The sequence below is a fragment of the Haplochromis burtoni genome, unplaced genomic scaffold, assembly GCF_018398535.1.
Source record: "Haplochromis burtoni strain Fernald_Lab_line unplaced genomic scaffold, NCSU_Asbu1 Contig_237, whole genome shotgun sequence".
NCBI lineage: Eukaryota > Metazoa > Chordata > Actinopteri > Cichliformes > Cichlidae > Haplochromis > Haplochromis burtoni.
Window position 1 is genome coordinate 754,581 of NW_024582598.1, and position 13,442 is coordinate 768,022.

The following is a 13,442-nucleotide window of genomic DNA, read 5'->3' on the forward strand; positions in this document are numbered from 1 at the left end:
AAATATATAAAATCAAAGTTTTTTTATTCAAATAATTCAAAATATGCTTGGTATAAACTGAATGCATACAAATCAAGTACATTTTATTTGACTAGACTCCATTAAAATGAACGTTTCACCTTGCACTTATCTAACGAAATCTGGTGGAAACTGTAATTGCTTAAAGTCAGCATTGTGAGAATAAATATTTTTTGATTGTACACTTTGTTTCTCAGAAAAAGCTGAAGCGTTTGGATCTTGTGTAATATTTACCGTGATTGCTGCAGGGCATTTCTTCACCTTTCTTCTAGGAAATTGATGGGTGGAGCTAAACTGGTTAGGGATGGACCACACCTGAGCAGGTTAAGCACAAAAGACTATAAAGTGGATAGATCCAATGACATGCAATAAAATGCTGCCAACAGTGAACTGTCCACATATGTGTTACATACAAACTCCAGAACCTCAGCTTAAATCAAGTTCTCTATTGTTGTTGTGGTTGTTGTGCATACTTTTAGCTAAATATAAAAACCAACAGCAATCTCATGTTGCAAACTGGCTTTAATGTGACTGGAAACGTTTCTTTTCTCCATTACTACTATTTGTCAGTCTTCTCAGGGGATAAACAAAGTGTCATAGTCAGGTTTATTCATTGCACCAACTATATTGTCCCACTGGGTTTTTACAGAGTTTACATGTTGCATGTTCACACAGTGTATCCCTGTATCAGGGGTGAATAACTCTCTTAAGGGTGTTTGGTGTCCAGATCATTACCATAATTCCTGACTCTGAGGCACGCTTCAGTCTGTGGTAAGAACACAGACTGAAGATAGAACATCTCCCCCTCTACCCCTCCAGTGGCACATCTCAGGGAACCATTTTTGGCCCCTGTAGCATTTTAGTGAGTAATCATGGGGCTTTGGAGCTCTCAGTCCTCCATTTACATGTCAAAACCTCCCCAGGCCCTGGATGTAAAGGACCCAATTTAGAATGACAAAGCTCTGCCAGAGACAGCTGATCCACAAAGGAAGCCTGGTTAAGTTCTTCCTCCCAGTCACCAGCTGCTCCACTGACCCATAGTACCTCTATTCAGCAAAGAGACAGGGGAATGCTGCCACGCGCACTCACATTTAGCTATTGAATAAAAGAGAATGGTGCTTTATTGTTATAAATCACCAAGTTTGCCAAAATTGATCCAGTATCTGTTCGGAATACTGTGATCCTGTCAACATAACTCTTTCTTTTGTTTTACAGCTTCATTCAAAATCCTCCCCACTATAAAACATCACAACCAGAGATTGTTAAAATCTGCCTCGCCTTTTTGTATTTTTTTAATTCAGACCTCAAACCATAATTTCATTGCAAAAAGAGGTCAGACAAATAAGCTGCATCTGAGGTGACATAACTGATTACTGGTGATTTCAGCACATACTGTCTTTTTCTGTTGACCACTGTTGACCACAATTTTAAGTGATTTTCCTACATGTAAATTTTCCATGTTATTTTGTTACAAAAGTACAATGGAAAATATAAGATTTAATAGAATGGAATGGCCAATATACATTCAGTTTATACTAAACACTTAGAAAAAGATTAATTATTTGAATAAATAAACATTTTTGTTTTATATATTTCATTTCATATTTCAGCTGTTATTTACTCAAAATGATTGCTTCATGATTCTTGAGGTTTTGAGTGTGTACTATAAATTGCCATACGGGTTGTCTTTAATAATAGGAAAAGCTGTAAAACTTTTAAAAGTACAATTAAGTCTAACATTTATGCCCTCCGTCACATTTTCCGAAGTTGTCCAGTGGGCCAGATTCTGGCCCCAGGGCCTTATCTTTGACACCCCTGGTTGAGAACAACAAGTGAACAGAACTGTGTGACTTGTTTATTTATTTATTTATTTTTAACACAGTGTGCATGGCATGTGTCAGAAAGAGCTCTGCTCTATTTGTGTTTATATCTGACACAAAGTCATCTACAGATCTGTCACCTCCCTCCCGTAACTGTGCACTGGAACGGCAGGATACTCGTAGGTCACACCCAGAGTGCTTTTCTTGGAACTGTGTCATCAACCAAATGGAAACACATTGCTCCTTTCACCCATACTCCCACTTTTACCCTCATGCACCTGACCTCCAAGGGTAAAAAAGAAAAAAAAGAAAAAAGAAAAAGTAAAACACAGGGCGGGGCTGAGTTGGTAAGAGAGTAATAACAGGAAGAGACAACTGCAGGATCAGGCCCAGATGGTAAGGTATGGCCAGCTCCTGTTGATCCGAGGAAGGGATTACATAAGTAGATTTAAACCAGTGAAAAGGGGGACATGTTTCATTAGCGTCACTTGTGCCAGATCTATATTTGGAGCATGAGCCCACAGAAACAGGCATGCAGGGACAAAAATAGCCTTTAATAGCCCAGTTTGGGAGCTTTATTCCATTCCCCTCTCCTGCAACAAGGATGGTGACAGAAGGAGAACACTGTGTAAGAAGTGGCTCGCTTCACCCACTCATGGTTCTCCCTCAGGCAGAGTAGGAAGGAGGCAAGTGTGGGAAAAAGGAGAGAGGTGGAGGAGTGGGGGGGGTGGAAGTGGACAAGATGTGCTCAATTACCTCGGTACGTTGTGCTTTGTTTGAAAAGCCATTTACGAAATACTACAAAAAAGCTGATTACCTCCATATAGTCACATGAATTACCTTTCCACTAAATGCTAATGGATGATACTGAAACAAATGAAGACTTTTTTCTATTTAAATTTCCTCCTTTATCAAAGCTACGCCCAGCTCTGTTTATACCTAAGGAACAACAAAAACAACTAACTTCTTCAGTCTAATATTATTTTACAGAGTCCTGTACAATACAGGTTCTTTACTATTATATTCCAAAAATAAAGTTTCTTGCTACATGTTAGTGCATGTCCAGACTTAAATACAACAACAAGGTTTTGTCATGCCTGAGAGTCTGTAAGTACTGTTGGAAAGAAGGATAGACAGTCAGTGTAGCTACAGATGTGAGGAGAGCAGCGAGGGAGTTGCTAGAAACCCTATCTCCTCATATTGGGTGCCTGTTGCCCCCAGAGAGTAACCAAGAAACAAGAAGCCCAGCTGTCCTTAACAATAGACCTACCCCTCACCACCCACATCTCAAAAGGCCTCATTCAGTCCCTGGGCTCTCCAGACGCTGTTTCCAGGTACACTAGCCACAACATGCTTGCTTTCAAAGCAGATGTCTGTGCGGTACTTTTGTGTGTTTATGGCATGTGTGCAGGACTTCATGTTGTAGCCATCTGTATAGGTTTTTTTGTTTGTTTTTTTAAATTTACAGAGTCAAATCAGAAATATTCAAAAGTGAACGTGATGTGTCAGCAAGTATTTTTCCTACAGGTGGTGAGTTCTTCACACCCAAAAGATTTTCTCTGGTGGAAAATCACTTGAGCTGGCTTTTAGATGGATCCCCTTGACTATTAGACGCTTCCCAGGGACTTGGGCTTCATATTAGCTTCAGGCAGACTACCTAAAGAAATAAATGCATTTGTTTTTGTATCCACTCTTACTTAACCTGCCTCACCTACCACATCTGCACCACCCAAAATTTCCACAATGTGTTTATCTTAAGACTCCATGGAATCCCAGAATCATATTCCAAATAAAATATATGTCCACTCGGTTGTAAAACCCTACGTTTATTTCCCAGTGGTGTGTTGGCCATGTCTCCTGATACATTTATAGAGAGCTGCTGAGGGTTCATGCCTTTGTCATTGCACTGGCAAATAATTCTAAGGGCAATTGGTGTAATTGCGAGGTGTGGCCAGACACATGTGATATCACTGCTTTGCTGGACTGAACAACCAGCCATTTTTTTGTTTACTTGCCAAGATGCTCAATGGACTGAGCAGCTGATCAGGCTAGTCACTAAAATGTAGTGCAAAAAGTCAGAGCCAGGTGAATTTTTTGTTACAATGATTCAGAGATGTTTTCTTTTTTTTTTAAATGTGGTTGATGATTGAATCTTGAAAGTAAGCATTGTTTTTAGACATGGAATAAGTTAAGATTCACAAAAGATGACTCTTAACTCCACATGGCCTTATGCTGCCTGCTAGCTCCTTTCTCAGCTAGAAGGGAGTTTAGCTCTGTGTTACTGGTGTTGTGCCACGTTTCAGTCATTGCTGGGAAAAATTGTCATTGTACGTCAAAAGTGTCAAAAGGGCTGACATAGTTTGCAGTTAAATCTGCCACTTAATAATGAATGGCTGTGATTGGGTCGCAGCTTTCAAACCATCACTCCTTAGACTGCTGTGATTGATAGGTGTGCTGACTGCATTCATTCTGATTTGGATTGTTAAACATTAACAAAAATGTTACTAGCACCAATCGAGAAAGATTGCTGTTGGAATGAGATTAGCACGTCATTTGGTGTATTTAAAAAAGGAAATAGGTGCTATGTGAGGTATGATAAATAAACCAGCAACAGCTTTGTATTTATTCTCCTCTCAAGCATTTTTAATACACAGGAAGTACTGAAGCGTGTTTGAGGCCATTTAAGCAAAATCATCTGCATTATCTCCAGTACAGACTTCAGCCTTTTTCTCAAATGGGGGAAGGGAACAGTTACTAAATCCACTTATTCAGAGCCCTGCTCCACCCATCCCAATCCAGAAAAACTTAATGTTTTCTATCAAGTCACACTTGTGTCTGTTTTGTAGGTGCAATCATTGCCTGCTTTAAACCAAATTACATCTTACACAGGCGTGTCTAAAAGTTAATTCAGTGACAAGTACGTGTGACAAATTACCTGACACTGTTTATATTGGGAGGATGTCAACTCCACTTCATGGTGTGAAAAATGCTAATAATTCTGCAAATTCTTCATGATCGCATCTGCTCTCTATATTCAAGAAGAGTGTCTCTCACGATCACCCCTTCAGCTGTCACTTTATATTGAGTCCCAGCTCTTCACTGCTGACGTGAATGATGTGTTACTGAGAAGTGTGCTCACGAGTGCGTGGCGTTTGCGGAAATGCATTTGGGAGACATGCGTGAGTCTAAAAGAGGACAACGCTGTGTGTGTGATGGCGTTTTGCGTAGGTGACAGTCTCATGGGTATTCCCAGAGAGCAAAGTCTCTATTCCATGCAGCACAAACACAAACAGCTCTTTAGAGAGGAGAGCACCAGTCAGTCAGTCCCAGGGCTTAAAAGAGAAGGCTTCCCCTCCCCCATCACTAAGATGAGCCTTACACACACACACACATGGACAACACGTACACTTAAAGGCGTACAGGAGAAGGCTTTCTCACAGACATGCACAAGGCAGGCGTATTTCTTCTTCACACACTTTGCTGTCCTCAGTGCCCTCCCTGTGTTTATTTATGATGACCCCAGCACTGATACCATCTCATTCTCTCTCAATTACATCAGCCAACTCCCTATCCTCCTTAGCAGAAACTGTTTTCTTCTTTCCCTACGTTTCTGTTTTTCCCTGTCTCCTTCAGCTGGTTTTTAAGGTACCTTTTCTTTAGAAAATCATTAAATAAATAAACAAACAAGAATGAAAATGTTGTTTCTAGCCAATTGATAGTTTACAACCCAACAGCATTTGTTAATTTATGCCAAGTACACAAGAGGCACAAAAACATGTTCCATGGGGAATGAGTGGCTGTTGCATTGAGTTGCATCACTGCTCTTGGTAAAAAATAAATAAATAAATAAGCAAGCCATACTGGTCACACATTAAGCATAGCATGATGTAATTTGACACATCAGACAAATGCAACAGTGCTTGTAAGATTTAATTTATCACTTGTACTCTTTTGTTCATGGTTATGTGCAGCTCCTGTAATTACCCCTTTCCTCTTTCCCAGTTTCACAAATGATTTCTAAAGGCAGGGAAAATCCCAATTATTCCTTACCTGCTCAGGTATATCATTCTCTGTGGCAGGAGAGCCATAACATCGGCGATTAGGATCCTACTGTAGCATAGAACACTTTTACAGAGTTGATTTTTCTTTCCCCATAGCAGCAAATATATTTTTTTCATCCTAACATTGCCCTTTTAAGTCAGATTTACAAGTCACAGGTGTCTCTGTGTTTCAAATAATATCAAACCTTGCAAAGTGTTCTATTATCAACCCTTCTGTGTAGTGTTTCATCACAATTCCAGGGTGAAATATCAGAGAAATAAAGCTTGATGATCCAGATTGTTACATCCCTGCAGCCTTTTATCATAATTCTCTTGATATTTTCCTTGCTCTCTGGTCAAGTCCCTGTATTGTGCACCACGGCACAGCACCATACTTAATCAACTGCCTTTTGAAACTAACCTCTGAAGCATCATCTGTAAATGCATCATACTAAAATTAACTGTGATGATTAAAGCTGCTGTGGGTTGTGCTCAAAAGTGCTTTACTGATTTGCAGTGTTTCTGATGCATAAATGATTAGTCCACTGCTTGCTGAGTGGGGTATTTTGGCAAATTGGCTCAGACTGCACATAATAACTAAGCTAGAGTTACTATGTACAAAGAAAGTGTGCATGTTTTGTGTGTGTGTGTGTGTGGGGGGGCGGCGGGGGGGGGGGGCGTTGGCCTTTTTCCTCTGAGTTTTTTTTTCTATTTCCTGAATTTGTTGCAATCTGTGTTTATCTGTTACAAATTATGAACCACAAGCACAGCAGAGAAAATTGAAAGTATGCTATCGAACTTCTGTAGTGTAGTGACCATCCACTTCCTGCGACACACAATAACAGGAAGTGGTTAACAAGGTCCCAGACAGCCATCCCCATTACTGAAAACGCACACAGTTCCTTCCACAACAGCATATCGTTTTCAGCCTCGGTGTCACAGAGCAAAGGGCCACAAATATAGGATTTTTTTTTTTACTCAAAAAAAAGAAAAAAGAAAAAAAAAAGCAGGATACAAACTGTGAACAGCAGGAAAAGGTGAGGTCTCAGTTTGAGCGTTTCGCATGTGACCGAGCTCTGTACAAACACATGTAAGGGTGTGTCTGTATGATTTAGTTCACTAGAGGGTGGTTTGCTTAAAACACATTTTCTTATTAAGCCTAGAAAGAAAGCAAACCTGAGGCAGATGGGATTGGCAATAAGGTTTAGGGAAGGGCAGGCATCTTTAAAAATACTTAATAAGTGACTAAATAAACTGCCTGTCTATCCCTGTGAATCATGGCTAGATTTAAACAATTAGATGAATGAACCAGTATCAGTAGAGCCAGCTGGGAAATCAAACCTTTGCTGAATTTATTATCATTTTGGCAGAAGAGCAAAAGACATCTTATCCATTAAAAACATAAAAACTCAGTGCCATGCTTTTCTTTCTTTAAATGAAAAATACTCACCAGTTCAGACAGTAATTGTTAATAATCTTACTATAGTGATTGCAACATATGTATGCATACATGTCTATATGTAACATATGTATGCATACATGTCTATATGTAACATATGTATGCATACATGTCTATATGTAACATATGTATGCATACATGTCTATATGTGTCCTATCTCCTCCTTGATGGCTTGGGCCAATCTCTACAAAACCTTGAATGAACATCATCACACATACAGCGATTATTAACATCTTTATCATAAAAAAAATCTTGTAAATAAAATATTTTTGGATACTTTTTTTTATATTATATCATCTTGTCCCATTTGAATGCAATGTAATGTTCTTTACTTGTTTTGGTTACATGTGTCACACTCAGTGTATGTTAACCATACATAACTTGATGGTCACTAAAATTTTAATCCCTAATGGAATTTTGTTCAAGTCACCACTAAATATGAAATGAATAATTTGAAACGGTGCATCAAGCCTGGTTTTTGCTAGTATTTCTTTGCCTCTGCCTCTTTAGGAGCTGCCAATCATAGATCAGCTGCCACTACCAAAAGGGAAAGTGTGACAAAGTGGGTGAGAACACCATTTGTCCATATTCTTAGTTAACATTCTTGTTTTGATTCAGCCATATCTCATATGTATTCTGTAGCAGGCAAACATGTACTATCCCGGGTTTGTTTATGTTTTGCACTTTCACAGACTATGTAATGTAACATCTTGATTTAAATCAATTCTGAAAAGTTTGTCAAGTTAACATGTTATTTATTTCAACTGTTAATTTGTCTAGTTTGAACTCACATTACCTACCTGTGTTCCAGGATCAAAAGGAGGAAATAGAGCTTCACTTCCTGTATTTATAGTTTCCTGGTTAGTCTGAGGTCACCAGGTGAAGAAGGGGGAGAATCCTTGTAATTTAATAAAGTTGATTTTAGAGTGTGTTTGTAGAGAAATGGATTTAGTGTTGTGATATGTATTGACTACACCTTAGAGTTTTTATTCCTAGGAAAGAGTAGCAGTATAGGATTGAGTAAGGAAATGTTTGTCTTACCTACGGAATGGAATAGTCCAGTGCTGAGCTTGTTTGGTTAAGTGGACTATTTAAGTAGATGAATGCAGGTGTTTGAGGAGAAAGGACCAGGTCAGTGTAGCTGTGACCTTAATTTCTGTTGATTTAAGTTCAGTTATTTTTATTTCGAATGAGTTAACTATGGAGTTGAGTTTCTTATTTGTTTTTGTAAATATTATTTGGTCATAAAAATGGTGAATAAATCACTCGCTACACTGGACAGTATCAGTCTTCTGCCATTCTTTAGCCGCTTAGGTCAAATTCTATCGCAGACAGGCATTTGGACTATAGGTACAGTGTGAGCTGGGAGGCAGGTAAAGATGGGGAAATCTTTGTGTTAACACCTAGAATCCTAAATTGGGTTTCAGTTGTCCTCACACCTAAAATATGCCCACTTCTGTCAGAATAATAGGCGTTTTAGCTATATGCCTATGTAGAACCTATGCAAATATGTATGAAACCCATGATTTTATGGAATCCTCCAAAAAACAGTGTGATGCTAATGATGCTGCACATTGGTTGAACACTGATTGGTTGAAAACTTGGCTAGAACAGGAAAGGGAGAGACAGCTGAGTCAAGCAGAAAAGGCAGAAGCATGAAAAAAATTATAATTTCACTGCCCACTGGTGAAAGTAAACAACTGCAACATGTGGACAGTCAGCAAAGCTGGGTGTGGGCAAATACCCTAGAGGCATCTTTATAGCTTCAGCCCCTGCACATGTATTAGGGTCCACTAGGGTCCCTTTGGCACTATATAAATAAAATTTAAGTAATTAAATTGAAAAATTGGGTCCAAGTGACCTAAATTTCATCATCAGACAGTGAGCACCCCGGTCCATGCAGATGTCCACATGCCTGCTTATTGTTTTTGACTGTACATCACAACCCATTAACCACATGTGCACCCCAAGCTTTGGACTTCAAAGGAGTATACCAGGAATAACTGCTCAGCTGTGATGTCTCTAGCTGCCAGTGTCTATATCTGCAACAGAGTATAATCAGGGACTTACAATACAATGCACCAAATACATGTGCACCCTTCAAATGGACTTCAAAGAACTAAAACTGGAATGATTATTCAGCTGTCTTTGTTCATGTCTGCTGTTTGGGAAAACCATGTGGTTCTCTCACAAGTATTTCTTACACACTATGATCTTGCAAATCTTTTGAAAATTCTGCCTGACCAAAAAGTTAAACAAAACAAAACACAGATCCAGTTAAAAAGAAAATAACTAATTTTAGCGCTACAATCCAATCCACCTAGTGGATGTTGACAAAGTTCTGGACATCCTGAAAAAAAGGCATTTACATTCTTACAAATAATTTCTGCCAATTTCATTTGGAGGGAGTGCACGAAAATCTCCTGGAGCTGAATAGGGTTGATTGTGTGAATACTAACAGCAGAACTCAGCAAAGACCAGGATTAACATCCCAAGAACAATGTTTCTTTGAAATAATGTTCCCAAGTTTCTAAACATAACAGAAGACTTTGCTGCTATGAGCAAATAAAGTGGAAAAAAACTGAGCATACAGTTAATGAACATTTTGCTGTTATGATGTGTTTGCTACCATTATTTCCAAAAACAAAAAATACGTGATCGTACAGAAGGTATCACCTATCATCTGTGAAAGGTGATATGTTCAAATTTAGTTCAGAAACATTTTAGCATAAGCGAACATCCATAATTGTAAAGCTTATATAAGCCATCTGCATCTACCATCCCTTATTTAGCATTCATATGCACAACTACCAGTAAAGTGATGCTACTTCTTTCTCTCTCTCAGTCTGTAATTAATGTTCTTCGGGGGATGTGTAAATATAGTTGCTCAGTCTTTTAGCCAATTACGCAGAACAAAGACGGTGGATGTCAGCAGAATCCTCAGCGCTCTGGGAGCTCCCAGCACAACCAGGACTGACCTTCAGGCTTTCACTTCTTTGCTGCTCCTTATCAGCACACATTACTTTGTTATTGTCATCCTGGCTCACAGCAGTCTTTCAAGGACAGTTTGGGGTGTGAATCAAACCAGAAACAAACTTTAAAGTTTTTCCAGCATAATTAACTTGCCAAATAAAGTCTGCGACCAATCTTATCAACCCAATGAGAGGATGGTATGTTTTTCTGCTTGTACATGGATTTGATGTGGAGTGAGAGATGATTATTATCTGGCTTGTTACCAAGAAAAAATTTACTTACTGTATGATTTCTTAATGAGAAAGATTTACAGTGGTAGTCCTTATAGACCCTTAATTTTATGGATGTTATGGTGTGGATGTTTCCACATACATCATTAATAAAATATGCAATTGAAAGTTATTTCAAGCAATTACAGCATAAAAACTGAGTGTCTTTCTCTTTTTTTAATCTCTGGTGGTTAATATTTTCCGTTTTCTCTCCTTCTCTTTCCCTTTCTCTGCCTGACCATATTTTTTTTCATATTTTTTTACTAAATGAATGAAACTTGACATCAATGGCATTATACTCTCTTCAAGGTTTAGGCAGAAACCCTGAAATTAATTTACACACTAAGCCATTTGATAGATTTCACTTGATTCTGTGTTCATACTTATGATGTCCAGCTTACTCACCATTACCAAAGCCTTGCAAAGGTTCACTATAGCTGCTGGTGTTAGGGCTGCAGAAAGTTGGATAAGTTTGCATTTCTTTTGGAGATGAAAATGCGTATGAGTTAACCATTTCCTTTGAGTCCTAGAAACTCTTCGTTTTAATTCTTTAACACCATAGCTTGGCCCTTAGTCCAAATGGCTGACTAGGAAAAGCAAACTTCCTTTTTGTTTACTTGCTCAGTCTGTCTCTCCTTGCTTCATGCTACTGTTCTGGTTTCAACTCAAGATTGTGCAAAGGAGACAGCCAATTCTCTAGTGTCCATCTGTATTTATCTTCAGTATCTTCCAAATATACAGTTCTAAACTGAGCTGCCACTGGGTTTCTATCAGTATTAGAAGTCTTGTTTTAACTAATTTCTACAGAGTGATTAGTCCTTAATAAAACCTGCAGTGCACACAAGAGTCTCCGAATTTGTTCTCAGCTGTGTGCAAACAGAATTCTGCTGCATCATCACACAGATCATCTTTCATGTTTTACTTTTAACTTCCCTTTGGTTTCAAGCTCTCTTACATAACATATTCAAATGTCTGTCAATATTAAATAATTAATCAGAAAAATCTGAAGTAACATTAACTTCATGACCATATATATGGATCAGGATTTGACTGGTTCAAGGTTCCTTTATTTGTCATTGTAAAATACAATACTCTGACTTTGCACTGTTACTTAAAAATGGGAACTGGAACTGGGTTATTCATGTTCTTCTTCATATATACACAGATTTCACACAGATTTTCACAGTGGCCACGCTCGTTACTGCAGTTGTGGTCAGCTGGATTGTTTTTTTTTTTTCTTCAAATTTCCCATTTAATTTCATTTAATTTGCATAATAATTTGCATAATAAGGATAGCTGTACCCAAGGATGCTCTGCTGGACTGAGATCTGGTGACTGTGGAGACCATTGCAGTACAGTGCCTTCTGTCCTCTAATTTTGGTGAGTCAGTGTGAATGTAGCCTGAGGCTACGTCCACACTAATGCGTTTTCGTTTGAAAACGCATCGTTTTTGCTCCGTTTTGGCCTCCCGTCCATGCATACATTTGAAGACGGCGCTTTCCCGTCTCAGGCTACGTCCACCACACGTACACGGGTATTTTTGAAAACAGAGATTTTCCATTTTCGTTTTAAAAAATAATCCCGTCCACACGTAAATGCAGAAATGAAGGAAAACGCTGCTAGGAACATGCCAAAGCAACAGGTGGCGATATATTCCTAACCGTGTAGAAATGTTGGCCAATCAGAAGTCTAGAAGCCTCGGTGGGAAATAGTAAACAAAGCTGGGGCATAGAAGCAGACCGAGTCGTATGTGTGGAGGGACAGTAACTGTGTGTGTATATGTAAGCATTTAAACACTGCAGAGAGTACAATTAACAGTAACAGTATTGTAGAAATTCATTTCACCGAAACAATGACGTGGCGCACAGTGTGACATCAAAAAAGGCGCACATCTTTGACGCTGCGTTTTCTCCGTTTTTCTCGTCCACACATAAATGCAAAAACTGAGTTTTCAAAAATATCCACCCTGGCCGGTGTTTTTAAAAATCTCCTGAAAACGCGTTTACGTGTGGACGAAAGGTGCAAACGCATAGAAAAATCTGCGTTTTCAAAAATACCCGGGTACGTGTGGACGTAGCCTCCGTTTCCTAGCTGACAGGTGTGGCCCTAGTGTGGTCTTCTGTCGCTGTAAGCCCATCTGCTTCAAGGTCAGATGTCTTGTGCTTTCAGAGATGCTCTTATGCATAGTAACACAGAGTTGAAGTGATTGACTATTCATATTTTGACAAATGTGCATAAGGTTTTGAGCGGTTGAGTGTCTTTTGCAGAGGTGATTCTATGTTATGAAAACTGTTTTGATTTTTTTGTTTTTGCTTTGAGAAATGCATTAACAGGGGTGATAATGACTTTCTGCTGTGAGAATTGAGTCGAACCAATTGAGAAAAACTGTAAAAAAGAGAAACACAAATATTTAGGGAAATTCACAAATAAAAATACACAAAAGAGAAAAAAAAGCATGCAAAAAAGAATTTGCTGGGACACTACGGGTGGGGGAAGTTAGTTTATATGCTGACATAACAATAACAATAAGATATACATATGAAATCTACTTTTGTTTCTTTTCACTTGAAAAAACATTTAAATTTGGTGGATGATAATTATATCTGCTCTGAGGCAGTATTTGGTGGAACTTATTCAAATTTGGTCATTACACAGTCTAGCATGGAGTGCTTCTGTTGTAGCTTTTATTTTAGTTGCATTTTTACATAATTTCTGGGTTCAGAAAATATATATATATATATTTGCTATCACTCTTTCATTTAATTTGCATAATAAGGATAGCTGTACCATTTTAGTGTGTGTGTGTGTGTGTGTGTGTGTGTGTGTGTGTGTGTGTGTGCGCGCGCGTGTGTGTGCGCATGTG